Raw genomic sequence first — 23,536 nt, forward strand, 5'->3', positions numbered from 1 at the left:
TTTCATCCTCTTATTTCACGGAATCACTTTCTGGAATGATGAATAAAATGTATGACTAAAAATGAGAAAATCGAGGGGATAATATGGGGAAAAGTACTCCCTCAAAATGAGGGAAAATGTTTTGGGGTATTCATTTATTTATTTATTTAAGCGACCATTTTATTTTATTTTATTTTTTAATTAATTAATTTTAAAAGGTTTGGCTGCGTTGGGTCTTCGTTGCTGCACGCGGGCTTTCTCTAGTTGTGGAGAACGGGGGCTGTTCTTCGTTGTGGTGTGCGGACTTCTCATTGCGGTGGCTTCTCTTGTTGCGGAGCACAGGCTCTAGGCACATGGGCTTCAGTAGTTGTGGCTCACGGGCTCAGTAGTTGTGTCTAGCGGGCTCTAGAACGCAGGCTCAGTAGTTGTGGCGCATGGGCTTAGTTGCTCCGCGGCATGTGGGATCTTCCCAGACCAGGGATTGAACCGGCGTCCCCTGCATTGGCAGGTGGGTTCTTAACCACTGCACCACCAGGGAAGCTCCTTGGGGTTTTTAAAATTGAATTTGAGGGGAAAAATATTCAGGATAAGTTGTCAATACTCTCTTAAATGTGGAGTGAGTACCAGCGCATCTAACTTACAGGCCCCGATTTCCCAGCCCAGCTCCTGGGAAGAGCCTGGTGTTGGAAGGACAGGGGCGTAGAAGGTGGCCCTGGCCAGCTACACGCTCCACCTGGCACACGCCTCAAGGACAGTTTGGGGACAGCTCTCTGAAAACACAGAGCAGGCAAACACGTGAGCTGAGAGCTATCTGAATAAACTAGGCCCTGCACACGCTCTGCTGGTGGCTCTCGCCTCCAGTCTCTGTCCTGGAACCAGCTGCTGGAAGGCGGGCCTCAGGGGCACAGGTGCGCTGCCGGCTCTGGGGATGCCGCCATGTTGCAGCTCTCTCCCGCCAGGGGCCGCCGGTGCCGGGCTGCACACTCAACACTTTGCCTTTATTATCAGTGTGTCCCCGCAGAGCTGGCTGCTGTCTTTCCCCCAGTGACAGATGGAGAAACTGAGGCTTGGAGGGCTGGCCACTCAGCTAGGGAGGATAAGCTGTCAATTTTCTAGGCAAAACCAGTGAGTTAAAAATAAAGTGTCAGAAGTATCAGAAAATAATCTTATCATAAAATGAGACTGATTTGGTGAAGTCTCAGGTAGCAAATGCTACATTCAGTGAGCTTGGGGTTTAGGGTTGTGTTGATTTCTGAATTTGTTTGGTAATATGGTGAGCTGTACGTCCAGAAAACACTAAACCTTTTTTTAAAGATCACGATGTCAGTGGGTTCTTTGGTTGTCGAATTTCACTTGCATATAATTGCCTCAAAGTGTAGGTACAGCATTTGAAACAAAATGAAAAAAAAATTAAACTGATAATGATGTTCTTGGTCTCTGAATAAACTCTGTTTTTAAATAGAATATACCAAGCATGGTAGTTTTAAAGACCAATCCTAATTTTGTGAAATACATTTTTATTTTTCTAAACTGGAAAAGAACTGTATGTCTGTCAGGTGCACTGAAGATAGGCAATGGAGAAACAGGTTTGATTTAATTTACCAAAAAAAAAAAAAAAAGAAAGAAAAAAAAATCCCAAACTTGGTTATGGGTTTTTTTCCCCTTATAATTAAAACATATTTGTATTTTACATCTTTAATAATGAGTAACTTTGGGAATAAATGTTTATTTTAGTTGAAAACGGTACAAAGACTAAAATATTAATGAGGGGGTCTAGAAAACATTTGAGAGGCAGGGATGGAAATAGAATGATTTATCTTGAGAATTATCAGTACAAATATCAGTAACCACTAACATTGATTGAACGTTTACTGTGTGCTGGATAGTCTACTAAATCCTCAACACCAATGCTTCTCAAATTGTAACATGTATATGAATCATTTGGGGGAATTCCCTGGTGGTCCAATGATTAGGACTCAGTGCTTTCACTGCCAGGGGCCCAGGTTCAATCCTTGGTCAGGGAACTAAGATCCCACAAGCTGGAGGCACAGCCAAAAAAACCCCAATCCTCTGGGGATCTTTAAAATGCAGATCTGCAGATTCTGTTTTAGTAGGTCTGGGGAGAAACCTGAGATTTTGCATTTCTAAGAAGCACCCAAGCGATGCAGATACCACTGTCTGGGTTTGTGAACCAGACTTTGGATAGCAAAGTTTTAGTTGGATCATCTCATTGAATTCTCACAGTAACTCGATGTACTATTAATGTCTCCATTTTGCAAATAGAGAAACTGAGTCCTAGGGAGATTGAGTGATTTGCCCAAGTAGTGGGGCTGGCATTCTGACTCTGAATCTACATTTTAAAATTAGAATCATCTAGCCAGTGGTTCTCAATTCTGGCTGCACACTAGACCCACCTAAAGAGCTTTTAAAAATACTGATGGCCCCACCATTTAAATCAGGTTCTCTAAGGATGGGGCCTAAGCATCAGTATTTATTTCAAGCTCCCCTGGTGATTGTAATGGGCAGTCAAGTCTGAGTACCACTGGTCTGCATCAACCCCATTCTTTTACAAATAAGGCAATTGAGGCCCCCACCACAAAGAGTCAGTGTTTGTAACCAGGAACCCAGGTCCCCTGATTTAGTCAGTATCTGAATAAGAAGCCACTGTAATACAGGCTGGGGTTGGAGAGGGGGAGGTGTTTATCTCTGTTGAAAAAAACCCTTAATTTAAACCTTATTAAACTATCAGCTAAGAAAAGCCTACAGGGCACTTACCATAAGACACTAAAGGGATTTCCCTGGCAGTCCAGTGGTTAAGACTCTGTGCTCCCATTGCAGGGGACACAGGTTCAATCCGTGCTCAGGGAACTAGATCCCACATGCTGCAACTAAAGACCCGGCACAGCCAAATAAATAAGTAAATATTTTTTAATAAAAGACACTAAAGAGGATCTAAAGTAATTTACATTATTTTGAGGAAAAAGGGTACTTGATTGTTAAAAAAGCAGGATCAGAATGAGCCTCAGAAACCCAAAAGAATGTAAGGAGTGGTGGATATGCTGGGCCTTAGAACAATTCTCTTTTTTAAAATTAATTAATTTAATTTTTTATTTTTGGCTGCGTTGGGTCTTTGTTGCTGCATGCAGGCCTTCTCTAGTAGCGGCGAGAAGGGGCTACTCTTCGTTGCAGTGCGTGGGCTTCTCATTGCGGTGGCTTCTCTTGTTGTGGAGCATAGGCTCTAGACGCCCGGGCTTCAGTAGCTGTGGCACGTGGGCTCAGTAGTTGTGGCTCGCGGGCTCTAGAGCACAGGCTCAGTAGTTGTGGCGCACGGGCTTAGTTGCTCCTCGGCATGTGGGATCTTCCCGGACCAGGGCTCAAACCCGTGTCCCCTGCATTGGCAGGTGGATTCTTAACCACTGCACCACTAGGGAAACCCACCACAATTCTTCTAGTCTATACTGGGAGAAAATTTTTTAAAAAAAAGAACAGACTGTACTTTGATTGGGCACAGTAAGATTGTGTGACTATCTCAAGAAATTTCACACCTATCCCCAGTGTGCATAAGATCACCAGTTTTGAAGATTTCTAGATTCACTAAGAAAAGTTTACACTATTTATGAAATGATTCATCCACTCATTCAACAAATATTCGTGAAGCACCTGCTATGTGCTACACACTAGATCCTGAGAATATGGCAGTAGACAAGTCAGATATAGAGGTTACAGTCTGAGAAGGATGCTGCCCATCCTTATGCTCTTGCCCTTGACTTAAAGGGGAGGAGGCATGTGACTTAGGCTTAGCCAATCATTATACTCCATCCTCCTCACCATGTGATGGTTAAAGCTGGGCCAGTGAGAGTGTGTCCCTGAGATTATTATATTCAATACACCAAAGCAGGAAGCAGGAGTTCTGTTTCTTCTCTGGGATTGCCATGTGGGCTAATAGGAGCTAAGGGTGTCTTCAGCCATGTCTCATGCAACTTAGCATTTGGAAGAAGCCCTGTGAGAAGGGAGGGGATTGGGACCAGCTGCTGAGAGAGAGAGAGACAGAAATCCGAAGACATAATTTGAATTCCTGTATCCAGAATCTATTCCACCTCTGTCCTTCCCAGATATGTGAGCTGATAAATTCCCTTTCTTACTTAAGCTGATTTGAGTCAAATTTCTGTCATTTGCACCCAAAAGAGCTCTGACTCAGACTTACAGACTCACTGAAGGAACAAGCAACATGAACCTCTGAGTTTTTCTAATGCAGTGGCTCTCAGACTGTGGCCCCTGAACCAGAACCTCGGCCTCACCTGGGAACTTGGGAGATGCAAATCCTGGAATCGTATCCCAAACTTACTGAATCAGTAAGTGTGGAGGAAGGGCCCAGACATCACTTTAAATAAGCCCTCCGGATGATTTCAATCCACACTGAAGTTTGAGAAACTGTTCTAATACAGCCCTTTCCATAGATGTGAAACTAGAAGCCCAGAAAAGGGAGGTAATTTGCTAAAGTTCACAAAACTAGTCAGAGGTTGCTTTCGACCCTCTTAGTAATCCAAGGGCTGTAGGGTTTAAGAAAGGAGGGCCACTTGGAGTTTTGAGGGAAGTAAATGCATGGATTGGCAAATAGAAGGGGGAATAATATTTTGGGTCAAATAATACAGTACGGTTGGAAACACTTGCTGTGTGTTTCCACAGGAGTTTGGAGAATGTCTTACTCATCTTGGCTCCCCAGCTGAGCCAACAACAATGTGTTAAAGCTCCATGGCCAATGGCAGGAATCCAGGAGAGTCCTTTCTATGTGCCAGCAAAGAGGAATTTCTTAGAAAAGCTACAGAAATTACGCTACTATCACATTTCACTTTGTGGAGTGAAAGAATAAAGAGGATGAAACAAAAAGCAGGGAACTTCAGTTATTCCTAAGGGTCCCACCTCTGCAGCTGGGGGAAAGGGATTTTATTGTTGTCCTTGCCAGGGCAGAAGTTCCCCGGAGGGAAACTGGGCACCTAACCTGGTGACTTGGAGAATAACTTGCTTTTTTTGAACTTTTTTTTTCAGGTGGAGGGAGAGAGCAGCAGTGTTCCAGAGTGTCCCTGGAAACTCTATTTAGTAGCCTGCTGTCGGAAGATTTGCCCACCCTGCCCTGGGGACGTGGTCTATCCAGAGGCAAACCTAAGAAAAGAGAAGCCCTGGCACCATATATATGAAGGCTTCTTCTTCTGTCCTCCTCCTCCTCTTGAGTATACAGATAAGCATAGGAGGGAGCAGAGCAAAGAATCAAGGGAAGTTTCTGGCACTACCAGTTTCAGAGAGTACAAGCTTTTAATAGCCAATATACACTTTTGCTTTGGTATATCTACTCAGGCAAGGCCAATGCCCTCCAGGAAGTTACCTGATAGGAAAACGAAAGCATCACCTCCTCTCATAAAAATCCATGATTCACACATTCATTCATTCATCAATTACTTATTAAATATCAACTACGTGTCAGGCGCAGGTCTAGGCACTAGGGAAACAGCAGCAACAAAAATAGTAAAAACCAGGGCTTCCCTGGTGGCGCAGTGGTTGAGAGTCCGCCTGCCGATGCAGGGGACACGGGTTCGTTTCCCGGTCCGGGAAGATCCCACATGCCGCGGAGCGGCTGGGCCCGTGAGCCATGGCCGCTGAGCCTGCGCGTCCAGAGCCTGTGCTCCGCAACAGGAGAGGCCACAGCAGTGAGAGGCCAGCGTACCGCAAAAAAAAAGAAAAAAAAAAGTAAAAACTACAACAACAAAAACAACCTTGCCCTTATGGAACGTATGGAACTTTCTATCTTTTTGGGGAGAAAGACAATAAACAAAACAAGCAAGTAACATAAGTTGGCTGGCAATTAGTGCTATGGAGAAAAAATAAAACCGGGAAAGAGAAGAGACAAAGCTGGGGGTGGTGAAGAAGGGAGTTTGAAAGAATAAATAAATAGGGCGACCAGGGAAGGCCTCACTGGAATTCAGTGTGGCCTTGGTCATAAACCCTCAAGAAAGATCTCTTGAAGCTGGAAAAGACCCTGAGAAAGAGACTCAAACAATCGATCAAAAAATAATTTCATCAGGTAACTACTGATATCTACTATGGTATAGATGAGTGCTCATCAAATATTCCATGTACTTTCCTACATTTCCCAGCCTTCCCTGCATTAGGTTGGAGCCATAGGGCTAGTAGTGGCCAATCGTTTGTGAGCAGAAGTGATATGGGCCTTTGCTGGTGGCGCAGTGGTTAAGAATCTGCCTGCCAATGCAGGGGACATGGGTTTGAGCCCTGGCCCGAGAAGATCCCACATGCTGCAGAGCAACTAAGCCCTTGTGCCACAACTAGTGAGCCTGCACTCTAGAGCCCGCGAGCCACAACTACTGAAGCCCATGTGCCTGGAGCCTGTGCTCGGCAACAAGAGAAGCCACCGCAATGAGAAGCCCACACACTACAACGAAGAGTAGCCCCCGCTCACCACAACTAGAGAAAGCCTGCACACAGTGACGAAGACTCAACGCAGCCAAAGATAAATAAAAATTAAAAAAAAAAAATCCTGTTTAAAAAAAAAAAGAAGTGATAAGTATCATTTCTGGGCTGAGGCATTTAAAAGCCCAAGTGCTTCCTTCCCCTTCTCTTGCCTACCTTGACCGTCTTGGAGGCACATGCTCCTGGCTGATTGTCTACCCTCAACCCATTCCTCTTGTCTCCTCATTTTTTTTCAGGCATTCATCTTTCCCTCATGCAGCCCATGTGACTCAAGGTACACTGATCCCATCCTTAGCTGCAAAGTCAGTCTGCTGGGTCTAACCCAGTGGTCTCGTAAGTGTGGTTCTCAGGCTAATGACATCAGCATTATTTGGGATCTTGTTAGAAATATACAATCAGAAAAGTAAATTCTCAGCCCCTAACGCCTCAAGACTACTGAATCAGAAACTCTGGGGCTGGGGCCCTGCAATTTGTATTTTAATAAGCCCTCCTGCTGATTCTGATGCAGGCTTATATTTGAGAACCACTTGTCCTCACCAATCATGTTAATCACATTCCCCTTGATAGTGATTGGTTCCTGAATCCAGGTTTAAGCCAGTCAGTGTCTGGCGTTCCCCTGGCAGCTGAACTGGTCCAAAGGGAGTCATGTGACTTAAGTTGGCCCAAGTCAGACTGAAGAGAAGGCTATTGAAGCCACAGTTGAAGGAAGGTTTTTTTTCCTTTCCTAAGCTTTCTAGGACCCTGCTCCTTCCCTTACCCCTTTTGATGGACACGAGTGAGGTTGCCTTCTTTGCCGACCATGAGGGAAACTAGGCTGAGGGCAGAGCTGAAAGGATCACAGTGAAAAGGAGCCAGAATGCTTGCACTGTGCCTGTTCCCTGAAATAACACATTTCCTTATGATTTAAGCCAGTTGGATTTGTGGCTTCTTGTACTTATAGCCAAAAATGTCATAACTACAAAGAAGTTACGAGACCAAGGAAGTATGGGGCCAATGGGCGTACCAAAAATATTCTAGGATGATGAGGGACGTATTTAGTTAACAGGGATTTTTTTTTTTTTTTCACCAGGTTCTCAAACACTAGACCCAGCTAGAATAACTGTTATAACTTGGGAAAAGCAATTTAGGACAAATAAAATGGTGCATTACTTCATGCACTGGGTCCCCAGGTGGTGAACTGACTAAAAATACACAACTAATTTTTTTTTAAAAAGAGGGGGACTTAAGTAATCTTCTTAAGTGAAATGAAAACAATGGAGTAATACACAAGATGAGCCCAGAATATATTGTAGTTCCAGAAAGTAAGAAAGTGCTCAAAAAAGAATGGAATGCAGGAACCAGCCTGAAAGAACTCCCAATGACTGAAGCCAAGACAATTTGACAACAAAATAAATAATGATAGCATTGGATAATAGACCAGACTAAAGTAATTACCCATGAGTCCGTAATGATATAAATAAATAATTGAATAAGTAAAGAAATGGGAGAGAAGATATAGCTCTTCCCTATAGAAGAGTTCCAATGAATTAATGTAGAAGGAATGAATGAAAGAAATGGAAAAGCAGTTAGAACACCACAGTAATCATTGTTGCAAGTGTGATCCACTGATGGATGCTAAAATTAATGGAAGAAGGTTTGAAGAGCAACAGGATATTTGTATAGTCTCAGAGTATCTTCCTCAAGGGAGAAAATGAACATAGAAGGCAAACTAGGGTGCCACAGGGCTGTGTATATCCAGGGTTTTCCCCTGAAATATGCCCTGTGGTTTCAGACACAGGTAAACTGAGAGATTTGGTCTAAAATTGCATGGCCAGGACTTCATGGGTTCCTCCAAGAAACAAGAAGGGGATCAGAGACCTTCAGTTAGGACTGAGCTGGATGAGGCCTGGCCCAAAGTGTTGTCCCCTGTGTTCTACTGAAGAACCCAATGGGTTCGTCTTCCTCACCGCCCCCCCCATCTCTACCCCAATGCCAAGGCTGCTCTCTGGAGGCAGGGTGGTGGTAAGTTGCACAAGCTAATGCCAGTGTGCAGATCTACTGGAATGCATCTAGTTTCCTCTGGATTTTCTGGTTGGTTATTTGTGTTGGAAGGGGGCCATGCTCAGTTCCTCCCAAACTGGAACACATTCTCTGGAAGGGCTGGTCCCACCATTCTCATCTTGGTCAAGGCCAAAGTTTCATTGTTCATTAAACTGCCATTTGTAATTTTCATCGAACAGAATGACAGTCTGTCCATCTGTCTTCATTCAGTATTTCAACAAGAGAGAGTCTTTTTGCCTCCCACGAGAGTGTGTGATTTACTTATCTCTTCCATTGTGCAGTAGGCTCAGCACCATTACAACCAGTGCAATGTTCTGGAGCAAAATTTTGTTGTATCACACGGTGACTTCACTCACATCGGCAGTGACTGGTTTCTCACCTAAATCCACCAAAGCCTACACCATAGAGGATAAGATCACATCACCAGACACTTCTCTGGTCCAAGTGTGAGCGCCTGGAGGGCTGGGATCACCTCTTGCCCATCTTCATCCTGCCCAGAGTCCGGCACATAGTAGACGGGATAGTCATCAGTGCAGTTCATCAATATGATGAACTATCTCTCCACTTCCTAGGTCCTTGTAGGGCTGCATTTCTCGGCCCTCTGTGCCTGGGTGCAACTACGTGAACAGTTCCAGACGATGAGTTGGGAGCAGGAGGGTTGCACATCACTTCTGGGCTGCAGCACTGAAAAGCTTGTGGTCCAGAACTGTCTTTTCCTTCTAGCTGAGCAACCAGCCGTGTTTGAGAAGGTGGCTCCTCAGTCAGCCTGGGTCCCTGAGAGACTGGAGGAAGTAGAGCTCCCCGTTCCAACCTATAATGACAACACAGTGTAAGACATAAACCTTTGTTGCATTAGCCATAGAGATTTTGAGAGTTGTTTGTTACTGCAGCATAACCTAGGATATCCTCACTGATACTGTAGGCATTAAAAACAAATGTTTGTTGAATGAATGAATGACTTAAACCAGAAAGGATTTCTGAGCAGTGGTAGCTCCAGAATTTCTATAAAAGGGAAATTCAAACTTGGTAAGCTGATTACAATTTTGTGGGAAGTGGGGGCCATGTTGGCTTAGGGGAGTTTTCTTGTTTTGTGTATGTAGTACACTGTTTTTGTTAGATGCCTTTTATTTGGGCTGTTGGAGTGTTGATGGAGATTATGGGGGCCTAAAAGACCCCATGCCAACTCTTGGCACTACCACTGGAGTTTAGATTGACATTGTTACCCGCCATTTATTTGTTTATTTATTTATTTTTGCGGTACGTGGGCCTCTCACTGTCGTGGCCTCTCCCGTTGCGGAGCACAGGCTCCGGACGCGCAGGCTCGGCGGCCATGGCCGCTGGGAGGATCCCACATGCCGCGAAGCGAATCAGAATTTAATTCCTCTGAATCTTTTGTTGGCTCAACCTCATAGATTCTGGACATTTTTCACATAAATTTGTAGTTTTTTTTGTTTCGTTTTTGTGTTTTGCTTCTTTGATTGTTTGTTTGGTTTTGGGTTTGGTTTTGGGCTCCAGATGCCTAATTTATCTACTCAGAGGTTCTGGGCTTGTAACCACATTTGGATTTCAAGGCAGGAAGTTGTTATTCTTTATGTTCCAAAAATGTATATTAAAGTGCCAACTATCTCTGTGCTCCCACTCCTCTCCCCACCACACACACATTAGACAAATAACTGGGCTAACAGTTATTCCCTTGAGAGTGACCCATGGTTGGGATGATGGAAGGTGAGGGTTGTTTGAGTAATAAGGATCCCACACACACACATATACACCCAATACCCTTTGCTTTTCCTAACTTCTGCTGTCTCCAAATATAGGATCAATCAACCCCCTAAGGAAATAGAAATAGAAACCCAAAGCTAGCAGAAGGAAGGAAATATTAAAGACTAAAGCAGAGATAAATAAAGAATTTTTAAAAAAAGAAAATCAACGAAATCAAAAGTTGGTTCCTCAAAAGAATCGAGGGCTTCCCTGGTGGCGCAGTGGTTGAGAGTCTGCCTGCCGATGCAGGGCACACGGGTTTGTGCCCCAGCCTGGGATGACCCCACATGCTGTGGAGCGGCTAGGCCTGTGAGCCATGGCCGCTGAGCCTGCGCGTCCGGACCCTGTCCTCCGCAATGGGAGAGGCCACAACAGTGAGAGGCCCGCATACCGCAAAGAAAGAAAAAAAGAAAGAAAAAAAAAAGAATCAATAAAATTGACAAACTTTAACTACATGGACTAAGAAAAAAAGAGAGAAGATTCAAATTATTAAAATCAGAAAAGAAAGTGTAGACATTACTACAGATTCTACAGAAATAAAAAGGATTATAAGAGAACACTATGAAAAACTGTGAACCAACAAGTTGGATAACCTAGATGAAATGGACAAATTTCTAGAAACACAAAACCTACTAGAAACACAAGACTAAATCATGAGAAATAGAAAATCTAAATAGGCCTATTACTAGTAAGGAGATGGAATCAGTAATCAAAAATCTCCCAACAAAGAAAAGCCCTGGACCTGATGACTTCACTGATGAATTCAACCAAACATCTAAAGAATAACTAATGCATATTTCTCAAACATTTCCCAAAAATTAAAGAGGAGGGAAGACATCCTCATTCTCTGAGGCCAGCATTACCCTGATTCCAAAGCCAGATGAATACACTACAAGAAAATAAAACTACAGACCAACAACACTTATGAACATTGATGCAAAAATCTACAACAAAATACTAGCAAACAGAATTCAGCAGCATATAAAAAGGATTATACACCATAACCAAGTGAGATTTATTCCTGGAATGCAGGAATTGTTCGACATATAAAAAAAAAAAAAAAAATGTAAAAACCGAGTATGTTCACCATCATCATCATCATCATTCTAATTCCTCATCCCACTCTTTTGCCTTGCACCCAAGTCCCATATTCTCTTTGTGCTCATTTCCCTTGGGAAATAATGAATCTGTTTGAGGCCATTGTGTAGTATATTTTTAGACTAGCCACAGGTAAAGTTGCATTTCCAGTTCTAAGGAGAGAGCTGGGCCCTGAGCACTGGCGAGCTGTCCTCCTCTGCCACCTCCCTTTGCTGCCCACATGAAGGGGTCCAACCAGTGGAAGAGGGCAATGAGACAAGGACTTATGCCCTCCCCACTCAGTCTCTGCCATGTTTCCTGACCAACCGATGTCTGGGGATCAAACTCTATCACTGGTTCAAAGACCCTGTGGGGCAAGAGCCAAAATTGCCCACTCTCCAATTGCTGGGACGTCAGCCCACAGGCTGTGGATGATTTAACCGCAAATCCTAAGCACTCACGGCCTTCCTTCATGTCACCAGACAGTGCCTATGTAGGAAGCGTGTGACCAGGGCCCCCTCTCTCGGAAAAGGCAGAGAGCCCCATGGCTGGAGGGCCGGGGCCCCTCTTCAGCCCCAGCCTCTTTCCTCTTCTGTTGATCCTGATGGCAGAGTTTTGTTGATCTGAGAGTTTGTCAAGGAGAATGAAAGTTTGCCTGGAAGTGCATCAAAATAGGAATTTTAAGTTTTAGGCAGTATCTCATTTGTGTATTTTAGATATAGTTCCCCAAAGTGCCTTTTTTTTTTTTTTAACGGCCAGGTTGTTTAAAGGAAAAGCATACTTATTCTGGTATTGTTCTTTAGAATTTCAAGCAACTTTTTTTTTTTTTTAACATCTTTATTGGAGTATAATTGCTCTACAATGGTGTGTTAGTTTCTGCTGTATAACAAAGTGAGTCAGCTATACATATACATATATCTCCATATCTCCTCCCTCTTGCGTCTCCCTCCCACCCTCCCTATCCCACCCCTCTAGGTCAAGCAACTTTTAATGTGAGCTCTACATATATTAACTTTTAATTGAAGTAAAACATACATAGAGAAAAGTACACATATCATAGGTGAGCAGCTCAATGAATTTTCACAAACAACAGATCCATGTAAGTAGCACCCGGATCAAGAAACATTACCTGTACCCCATAAACCCTTATCATCGTTATAACTGCTTCCAGTCATCAACTCCCCAATGACCACCATTCTGACTTCTAACTTCACAGATTGGTTGTGCCTGTTTTATACTTTTTATAAATGGAACCACATAGTATGTATGCTTTTGTGCCTGACTTCCTTTGCTCAATGTTGCTTATGAGGTCCATCTACACTCAGCGTGGCAGTGGCTTGTGCATTCACTGTCTGGTATTCCATTTTGAGACTATACTGCTGCAATGTTTTCAATCCATTCTACTGCTGATACACATTTGGGGAGCTTCCAATCTGGGGCTGTTACAAATATATGGCTATGAACATTCTCATTCCTTTCCTCTGGTAGACATAGGCACTCATTTCTGTTGAGTATATACCTAGGAGGGGAATTGGGACATCAGGTAGTTGTGTGCTCAGTTTTAATCGATTCTGCCAAATAGCAGTGTATGAGATTTCTGGTGGCTCTACACAACATGAAGTCTTTTCTAACATATGCAAGTGTTAAGTTAATGCAAATGGAAACAATTTAACCTTTTGGAATAGCATTCAATCTATTTATTAAAATATACTATTTTACTCTTCATCACAATTCTGCCTCCAACTTGTTATGTAACCTGGGTGAGCTTCCTGCCGTCCACTCCCCCTTAATCCAACCCTTTCCATTCATTTATCTAGCTAGAATGTTGTGAGTGTTAATAAACTGGTGTTTGTAAAACAAAATCAACCCCCTCCTGCAAAGCGGAGTATATATCTCACGGGTGTTGTGTTTAATATGGCAGAGCCAGACAGGGGTGTGCTCTGCAGATCTGCACTTTATAAACATCCTCTCCAAAGCTCTGAATGTAGTTCAGAATCTAGAATTTTGTTTTACTGGTAAAGAAAAATGGAATATTCTCCTGTAGATTTTAACGAAAGAAAGAGAATGGTGCTTTGAAAGTGATAAAGCATCTTGCAAATATTGGAGTTAGTTGACTACAAAGAGGAGGGCTGGAGAGGGTAGTGTGGGGATGGTGTAAAAGGGGCCAGAGAGGGAATTCAGAGCGCTTTCCCCGCTGGCCTCTACAATCAATTCTTATTGTAGAACCGAGCTAAGTTCCCCTGGGCCTCGGTTTTCCCATCTGTAACACTGGGTACTTTGACAAGCTGGTTAGGTGATCCGTAAATCTTATCCGGATCTAGTTTTTATTCTAGAATGTGCAGAGCAAGGAGATGCTGACAGAAAAGGTAGAGGGGACCAGGGACAACTCACTTCATATACTACCCCCCAGTCCCCAGGAGTCAGAGCGCTGGGGATCCCAGTTTCTAGGTATCCGGTGTACCAGGTAACCATGGAACCGAATTCGTTCTCAGGACCCTTTCCTTTTACCGACCTCTGTAAATCCCCCTCCAAGCGGTCTGACCTCTGCATCAGGAATATTGTGGCAGAGGGGCGACCTCGGGGTTCCCACCCATCACAGTGCACGGTGCTGAAAGTGGTGGGACACGCATTTGGGCACCAGGGCGACCCCTAAAGGTGAGCGGCTGGGTCTGGAGACTGGAGGCCCCTAGGAGCACGCCGAACCGGACGCGGGGTAGCGGAGGTGCTCGCGGTCCAGGGAGTCCAGAAGCGCCCGCGGGCCTCCGCAGGGTGGGGTGGGCCGCTCGGCCCGCGGCCCCTACTTCTCTCCCCGCCCCGCAGCCTGGAACTCCCCCTGGCTTCGGGCAGCCGAGCTACTCGCTCACACCCTCCCCACTCCGCGCCCCGCCCGCTCCCCGCCCGCTCCCCACCTCCGCGTCCAGCCTCGCAGCTGCCGAGCGCCGGACGCGCCGGACGCGCCATGCCGCGCTGGGCCGCTGAAGAGCAGGCCGGCAAACCGTCCGGGAGCGGCGGGGGCGGTGCCCAGTCCGCGGGAGGGAGGAGGAGGGCCGCGGCCCGAGCGAAAGGGAAAAAGGAGGGCTGGAGGGCGCCAGCAGCCAGCCCGTCGGCGGGGACCGGCAGGTAAGCGCGTGGCGCCGGGTTGGGTCTGTCTTCCTCGGTTTTCTGAGACCCGGCCGGGGAGCCGCGGAGCTGGCGACCAGCGTGGGCGGCTCGGGCGCAGCGCCTTGGACCTGGAGTGCGATGGGACGGCGGGGCGAACGCTCCCTCCGCCCGACTGCGGCTCTGAGCCGGGGCCCTGGGCCGCCCTGAAAGGCGGAGGCTGAGGGCCGAGCTCCGGGAGCTCGCACCCAGACAGTGGGAGAGGTCGCGCCGTGGGAAAGGGGGCTCTGACGACGCGTTCTCCGAGGGAGAGGGGCGTGTGTATCCAAAAGCTTAAAAAGGGCTCCAGCTCTCCCCACCCCTCTGCGAAAAAGAGCCACGAGCTTTGTTCGCGCGGGCGGTCTTCGAGACCCGACTGGTGGGGACTCAGTTTGCCGCTCCGTGAGTGCGGCGGGGCCTGCGGAGCGCGGACGCGACCCGGGCCCCAGACGGCTTGGCGCGGCAGCGTCTGGCTGGACGCAGAGCAGGTGGCTAAGGGCGCGGCGGGATGGAGCGGCAGCCAGGAGCCTAAGGATGGGGACAGGAGACTGGAGGTCTCGGGTGAGCGCTTTTCGACAGGGACTTGCCGTTTCAAGGCTCCGGAGCTATATACGTTTCAGGTGAGGAGAGGGAGCGCTGACGGCCTCCTGAGAGCCAGATGAGGCAGGCAGCAGAGGTTTTCCGTGGCTGCTTCGACAGTGACACTTATTTGTATGTACCGTCCACACGAATTCCCTGGGGATCTTGTAAAAATACAGATTCTGATTCAGTAGGTCCGGCCGGGGTGGGGCCCGACAGTCTGCATTTCTGACAGGCTCTCAGATGCTGCTGCTCCTTGGATCACACTTTACACGGCAGGCCCTGCAGAAGTACTTTTTGTCCAACAGGCTGAAAACCTTAGGAAAACTGGGACATTGGGAGAGGAGGTCCTAAGACTTTACAATCCCACCTCCACCCCAAATACACACATTAAAACGATTGCTACTCATTTAGTAGCAAAATGATTTACTCTTCTTACTGGGTTACCAGCCAAGTACATTATCTGATAGTAGAGCTGGCTTCATGGGCATGCAACCTGTATTTGGTTTAATGTTCTGCTGTTGCTGTCGAAATTCTGAATAATTTTTGAACAATGGGCTTCGCATTTTTATTTTGCACTAAGCCCCACAAATTATGTAGCTAATCCGTAGGCAGAAAAAGGATCCATTTCTTTATTTCTTTTTTTTTTTGGCTGTGTTGGGTCTTCGTTTACTGTGTGAGGGCTTTCTCTAGCTGTGGCGGGGCTTTCTCTAGTTGTGGCGAGCGGGGGGCCCCTCTTCATCGCGGTGCGCGGGTCTCTCACTGTCGCGGCCTCTCTTGTTGCGGAGCACAGGCTCCAGACACGCAGGCTCAGTAGTTGTGGCTCTCGGGCCCAGTTGCCCCGCGGCATGTGGGATCTTCCCAGACCAGGACTCGAACCCTTGTCCCCTGCATTGGCAGGCGAATTCTTAACCACTGCGCCACCAGGGAAGCCCAAGGACCCATTTCTTTGATCAGTGTTCAGAGCTGGTGGGTGATGGAGAGTGAAGGTTTATTAAGCAAAGACTAGCTAGATGTTGCAGTACCTTCCATCTTTCTCAACTTCTTTTCAGCTATTTTAACAGATAAGCCTATGAGTATAATTTCAGTTCTACATGGTATGACAATATTTATTTTAAAAATAATATTAATTTATTAAGAGCTTAATTATTAATGCAATTAAGTTCGATGTTGTAATAGTTTGTGAATTGAGTGACAAAGACGTGTGCTATTTTCAAGGGATTTGGAGAGTTTTTATTTAGTGTCCCAAAGTTTTGCTTACTTAAGATCTAAAATGAGCTGGACATTGCTAAATTGGCTGCTTTTTTCAGCTCAAATGCAAAGCAGGAAAATAAAAAGTGGCCAAATTTTGAAGCTGTTCAGGGGTATTGCTTTACAGGGCCTCAGTGCGACGCCAGCCCCTATCGGATTCCCTCTGCTTTTATCATTCCCACATCCCTGCAAGGTGACTTTCATTAAGAGGGGGATAGAGCAGACTTTGCTATTGAAAAACACTGAAGAAATGCAGGGCCAGCATTAGTGTTTTCTGTGAATAATTCTTGCCCCAAACCCACAGATTCCAGGTGTGTGTACTTTTCTAGAGAAAAAGTAAAAAATGTTGGAGACACAGAAAAGAAAAAAAATGGAACTTTAATTATGGATATGATTTTGTTCAGCAGAGGGAGGAAAAAGCCTGGGAAATGGCATTTCATTGGCGGGTTTGGCAGGCAGAGGAGAGCTGCTGTGTTTCTGGTACCATGAACAGCCTTCCAGAAGTGGCAAAGTGAGTTTGCTCAGGTGTTAGGGAGAGCCAGTAAGGAAGATGCACTTCCACGGCTAACGTGGTCATTCTGGGTGCTCCAGTGTGGCTGTGGTGTGCCTGAGGCTGGTTGGGGACTCAGCGAGGGGGACATCACCATGAGGTTCCTAGTGCTTTCACAGCGTACATGAAACTGACAAACACATTTTTCCATTTTGCTGCCTGAGAGTGCCAAGTCAGTTCAAATACACACTACAAACTGGGAAGAGCACCATTACATTGAAAAAGAAAGAGAGAGCTGGGGGTGCGGGGGAGGGGAAGAATGCATTTCTGTGGTGGTAATAATTCTGAAGATAGAAAGGAGAGATTCTGCCTTTAGTAAAAACCTGGGAGCTTCCTTTTATGCCTCACTGAGAAAGGCCTTTGCTACCTCAAGATAGAGGAAAACAATTTTTCTGCTAAAATGTTCATGGTGTTAAAAATACATGGGTCTTTAATCCACATGGAAGTTATCTGGGGGTTGTGGTGTGAGGTGTGAGATGTTGGACGTTAAGAAATGGGGTAAACATTTGGGAAAAATTGCCATAAAATGAATCCCCTCAATCAAAGGCTGTGAACACTGTGTTCCATTTTATTTAATTAATTAATTTATTTTGCGGTACGCGGGCCTCTCAATGCTGTGGCCTACTCCCGTTGCGGAGCACAGGCTCCGGATGCGCAGGCTCAGCGGCCATGGCTCACGGGCCCAGCCGCTCCGCGGCATGTGGGATCCTCCCGGACCGGGGCACGAACCCGTGTTCCCTGCATCGGCAGGCGGACTCTCAACCACTGCGCCACCAGGGAAGTCCCTGTGTTCCGTTTTATAAATTTGCTTAACTCTTGAGCCGATTCCATGTTTTAAAAATTGAAGTACAATTGTAAAGCAATTATACTCCATTAAAGATGTTAAAAAAAATTGAAGTACAGTTTATTTACAATAACATTCACCCTTTTTAGCGTACAGTTCTGTAAGCTTTGACAAATACACGTAGTCATGTAACCACCACCATGGTCAAGATATAGAAGAAGTCCCATCACTCCAGAAAGTTCCTTATTGACGCTTTGTAGTCAACCCCTCCCACCACTCTCAGCCCCTGGCAACCACTGATTTGTTTTCTGTCCCTCTAAATTTGTCTTTTCCAGAATGTCTTGTGAATGGATGCATACACGATGTAGCCTTCTGAGTCTCACTTCTTTCACCTGGCATAATGCATTTGAGATTCACCTGTGTTGTGTGAATCAGTAATTTGTTCCTTTTTATTGCTGAGTAATATTCCACAGTTTCTCCATTTACCAACTTTTGGTGATTATGAATAGGGCCATTGTAAACGTTCACATACAGCTTTCTGTGTGAACGTAAGTTTTCATTTCACTCCAGTAAATACCTAGAAGTGGGATTGCTGTATTGTGTGGTAAATTTAACTTGATAAGAAACTGCTGAACTTTTCCGAAGTGGCTACACCAGCGTACACTCCCACCAGTGATGTATGAGAGGTCCTGTTGCTTGGCATCCTTGCCAGCCCTTGGTATTGTCAGCTTATTTTATTCCAGCCATTCCAGTAGGTTTGTGGTGGCATCTCTGTCATTTTAGTTTGCGCTTCCCTGATAACTAATGATGTTGAGCATCTTTTTGTATGCTTTTTGGTCATTTGTATATCTTCTATGAAATGGCTGTGTTTTTTTTTATTGTATTGTGTGTCATTATTGAATCGTAAAAGTTTTGCATACATCTGCACACAAGTCCTCTGTCAGATATATGTATTGCAAACATTTGCTTTTAGTCTGTGGCTTGCCTTTTCATTTTCTTTATTTTTTAAAAAAATTGTGGTAGGAATACCTAACATGAGGTTTACCCTCTTAACGAATTTTGAAGTGTCCAATACAGTATTGTGAACTATAGGCATGGTGTAGTACAGCGGATAGCTAGAACTTTTTCATCTTGCATGACTGAAACTTTGTACCTTTGAACAGCAATTCCCCATTTCCCCCTCCCTCCAGCCCCTGGCAACCACCATTCTGCTCTCTGTTTCTGTGAGTTTGACTATTTTAGTTGACTCATACCTCATATAAGTGGAATTAATGATTTTCTTTTGGAAGAGCACAAGTTTTAAATTTTGATAATGTCTAATTTATCAGGTTTTTTTTCTTCTATGAATAGCACTTTTGGTAACCTGTCTGATAAATCTGTGTCTACCTCACATTTATCAAGATTTTCTCTTGTGCCACCATCTAGACATTTTATAGTTTTATCTTTTATATGTGGGCTTATGACTTCATTTTTCTAAAATTAATTAATTAATTTATTTTTGGCTGTGTTGGGTCTTCATTGCTGCACGCGGGCTTTCTCTAGTTGTGGCGAGCAGGGGCTGCTCTTCATTGCGGTGGCCTCTCTTGTGGAGCACAGGCTCCAGGTGCACGGGCTTCAGTAGTTGTGGCATGTGGGCTCAGTAGTTGGGTCTCGTGGGCTCTAGAGCGCAGGCTCAGTAGTTGCGGCGCACGGGCTGAGTGGCTCTGTGGCATGTGGGATCTTCCCTGACCAGGGCTCAAACCTTTGTCCCCTGCATTGGCAGGCGGATTCTTAACAACTGCGCCCCCAGGGAAGTCCCACGACTTCATTTTGAGTTAATTTTTGTATGGGTCAAGGTTCACTCTTTTCCATATAGATAGTTGCCAGTTGTTGCAACACTATTTGTTGAAAAGTCTATACTTTTGCCTCATTGTATCCTCTTGGCCCCTTGGTCAGAAATGAATTTACTGAGTATGTGTGGGTTTAATTTTGAACTCTCTACTGTTCCATCGATCTGTACATCTGTCGTTATGCCTATACCACACTGTGTAGGTGTTACACATTCTTTTTTTTTTTTTTTTTTTAATAAGAGGGTATTGTGTTGTTTTTAAAAAAAATTTTTTTTCTTTTTTTCTTTTTTGGCCGCGCTGCGTGGCATGTGGGATCTTAGTTCCCCAACCAGGGATGGATCCTGCGCCCCCTGCATTGGAAGCTCGGAGTCTTAACCACTGGACTGTCAGGGAAGTCCCACACATTCTTGTTAGGTGAATTCCTAGACTGTTTTGTTTGTAATTTGTATTGCTTTTAGAAATTGTATCCCTTTTTGCCCATTTCATTTTATTTTTATTATTTATTTATTTATTTATTGGCTGCTTTGGGTCTTCCTTGCTGCGCAGGCTTTCTTTAGTTGCGTTGAGCGGGGGCTACCTTTGTTGTGGTGCGTGGGCTTCTCATTGCGGTGCAGTGGCTTCTCTTATTGTGGAGCATGGGCTCTAGGTGCACGGGCTTCAGTAGTTGTGGCTCGCAGGCTCTAGAGCACAGGCGCAGTAGTTGTGGCGCATGGGCTTGGTTGCTCTGCGGCATGTGGAATCTTCCCGGCCCAGGACTCGAACCCGTGTCCCCTGCATTGACAGGCAGGTTCTTAACCCCTGCGCCACCAGGGAAGCCCCCCCCCCCCCCCCTTGCATTTAATTTTGTTGTGACTATACTATTGTATAGACAGGCTTTTTAATTTTTTTGTAGGTCTAGCATATTCAAACCATGTTACTGAACTTTCATTACTTCTCATAGTTTTTCAGTCAGTTTTCTTGAATTTTCAAGGTCAACAATCAAACGGGCTGCAAATGGCAATGGTATAGGGGTCCCTCCCCGCCCCCAATATTTTTTCCTCCATTTATCTGGTCTCCTTAGTGGCTAGGCTGCCCTGTAGAGCAGTGTTGAGGAGTAGTATCTGACTCAGGTGGGAATGCTTCTCATAGCTTACCAGTAGGTATTCTGCTTGCTGTGGAGTTCTGGCAGTTACCCTTATTAGTACCTTCAGGAGGTTTTCTTTCCATTTTTAGCTTTGAAATGTTCTAAAATTTAATTTTAAAATTTCTTGTTTCCCTTGTTTTTTTTTTTTTCTTCATTGAAAGCCTAACACTTTAGAGGTGAGTCAGTCTTCCCAGCTCTGGGAGGTCATATTTTGACCTTCTTCCCAGGAGAAGAAAATAGTGTAGCAGAAGTCAATTAATTTTATTTAGACTAGGAAGAAACTACCTTTGGAGCTTTTTTTATAATGTTCTCATTCGGGGGGGATGCCAGGTACAGCGATTAAGGTAGAGAATAAAGGAACAGTTTATATATAAATAAATATCTTATGTATAAATAAGATAAGATAGCTTTTTGTAGTGTTTGTCAAACTTTCCTGCCCACCATTCACTGTGAATAGTATAGATCTCAACCCAGTATGAACATACCTGTATATAATTGAAACAGAATCTCACGAAGTATTATGCAGTTTTCCTCTGTGCAGTGTATTCTGAAAATTTCAGTTCTCTTCCATCTGTTCTGCTTCATTTAAAAATGATGATCATGACCTTCTGCATTGATTTGACGCTCTTTCATATAACCCTGTTTTATAAAACTATTCATTTAGGTTCTAAGCTCCCAAACTGCTGAACTGTGTCCAGGACAGATTCATTTTATATCAGATCCTGTTGTGATACAAAGTGAGTTCATTTTTAATACCTTGAGATAGTGGTAGCTACCCAGATTTTTCTCTTGAATTAGGATATAGCCTCTAACCCAGTCTCCCAGCACCCAGTCTTGACCCCAGAGAATTGCCAGTAAAGGCAGTCTTGTAAATCCACTGCTCAAAACCTCTAACAGCCTCTACCACATTTAGGCTAAACCCCCAGCTGCTCCCTGTAGCCTCTGAGGCCCTATATGACTTTTATCTCATTCTTCCCACACTTCTCCAGATATACCAGCCTTCTTGCTATTCATCACCCAAGCCAAGCATTTTCCTGCTTCCCAGCTTTAGTATTTGCGGTGCTATCTGCGTGGAGCACCATTTCACCAGATAATCACATAATTTGTCCCTCTGTTTCATTTGGGTCTTCTCTAACCCTCATTCTAAATCAGCATTCCTCACCCACCACTATAAATGTCCACTCCCCATCCCACTTTTGTTTTCTTGTAACACTATTATCTGCAGTTTTATTATTTAGTTATTCATTCACTGATTCCGTGTCCTTTTTTTCCCTGCTAGAATATAGGAGGGCAGGGACTTTGTGTATCTTGCTCACAGTTGTATTTTCAGGACCTAGAACAGTGGGACATAGTAGGTGCTCAATAAATATTTGTTGAATGGATGAATGAGTGCACCTAGAATCTAGAAGAAATCAGGCACTAATCCTAAGAGAAATTCAAATTCAGTTTTGGTGTGGAAATTTCTTTAGGTTAAGCATAGAGTATATTTTATTTTTATTTTTAATTTATTTATTTTTAGAGTATATTTTAATGTAAGTCATTAATCAGCAGACATCTGGTATACACTACATTTCTGACTGATAATAATAATGATAAATAACAGCTAATATTTATTGGGCAGGCAGTGCTCAATTTATGTATATTAACTCATTTAACCCTCCTATCCTCTTGGGGCAGGTGCTATTATTATCATTTTACAGAGGAGGAAACTGAAGCACGGAGAGGTTAAATACTTTGGCCAAGATCATACAAATGTTAAGCAGTAGATCCAGGGTTTGAACACAGACCATGTGATTTCAGAGCTTTGTTTTTGTTTTTGTTTTTGTGTTTTTTGTGGTACGCGGGCCTCTCACTGTTGTGGCCTCTCCCGTTGCGGAGCACAGGCTCCGGACGCGCAGGCTCAGCGGCCATGGCTCACGGGCCCAGCCGCTCCATGGCATGTGGGATCTTCCCGGACCGGGGCACGAACCCGTGTCCCCTGCATCGGCCGGCGGACTCTCAACCACTGCGCCACCAGGGAAGCCCTTGTTTTTGTTTTTTTATTGAAGTATAGCTGATTTACAATATCGTGTTAGTTTCAGGTATATAACATAGCGATTCAGTATATTTACAGATTATGCTCCATTAAAAGTTATTACAAGGTAATGGCTATAATTCCCTGTGCTGTACACTACATTCTTGTTGCTTATCTATTTTATATGTAGTAGTTTGTATCTTTGAATCCCATACCCCTAACTTGCCCCTCCCTCTTCCCTCTCCCCAGCTGTAACCACTAATTTGTTTTCTATATCTGTGAGTCTTTTCTGTTTTGCTATATACATTCATTTGTATTATTTTTTAGATTCCACATATAAGTGATATACTGTATTTGTCTTTCTCTGACTTATTTCACTGTCCATCAACAGGTGAATAGATAAAGAAGTGGTGTATGTACACACACACACACACACACACACACACACACACACGAATATTACTCAGCCATGAAAAAGAATAAAACTCTGCCATTTGCAGCAACATGGATGGACCTAGAGCCTGTGTTCTCAACCACAGTGCTCATAGGAACAAGGAGCATACACAATTCCTGATCTTTATAAACATGTAATGTTATGGTTAGAAGTAAAACAATAACTTCCAACGTTGATAAGGAGACCAACTTTTGGTAAAGAGTTCAGTTGAATTAGTAGGATGGATCTTACAAGCCTGATCCAGATTCTTGGGTCATCTTGCCTATCACTGCTGTTGTCTTCTTCTTGTCCTGGTATGGGTATCATTTGGGGGTCAGCAGGCCTTTCTATATATCAGTCCAATGCAAAGGCCCTTCTTAAGTGGGAAATATGAATTCAAGAGTCAGTTCCCTTCAGTTTCTCTGCGTATGAGCTAGTTAATAGCACCTGATAAGAGTCCGTTTATCTAGGTTGGAGACAGTCCTTTAAATGATGCCT

The sequence above is a fragment of the Lipotes vexillifer genome, unplaced genomic scaffold (genome assembly GCF_000442215.2).
Source record: "Lipotes vexillifer unplaced genomic scaffold, Lipotes_vexillifer_v1.1 scaffold1442, whole genome shotgun sequence".
NCBI classification, from domain to species: domain Eukaryota; kingdom Metazoa; phylum Chordata; class Mammalia; order Artiodactyla; family Lipotidae; genus Lipotes; species Lipotes vexillifer.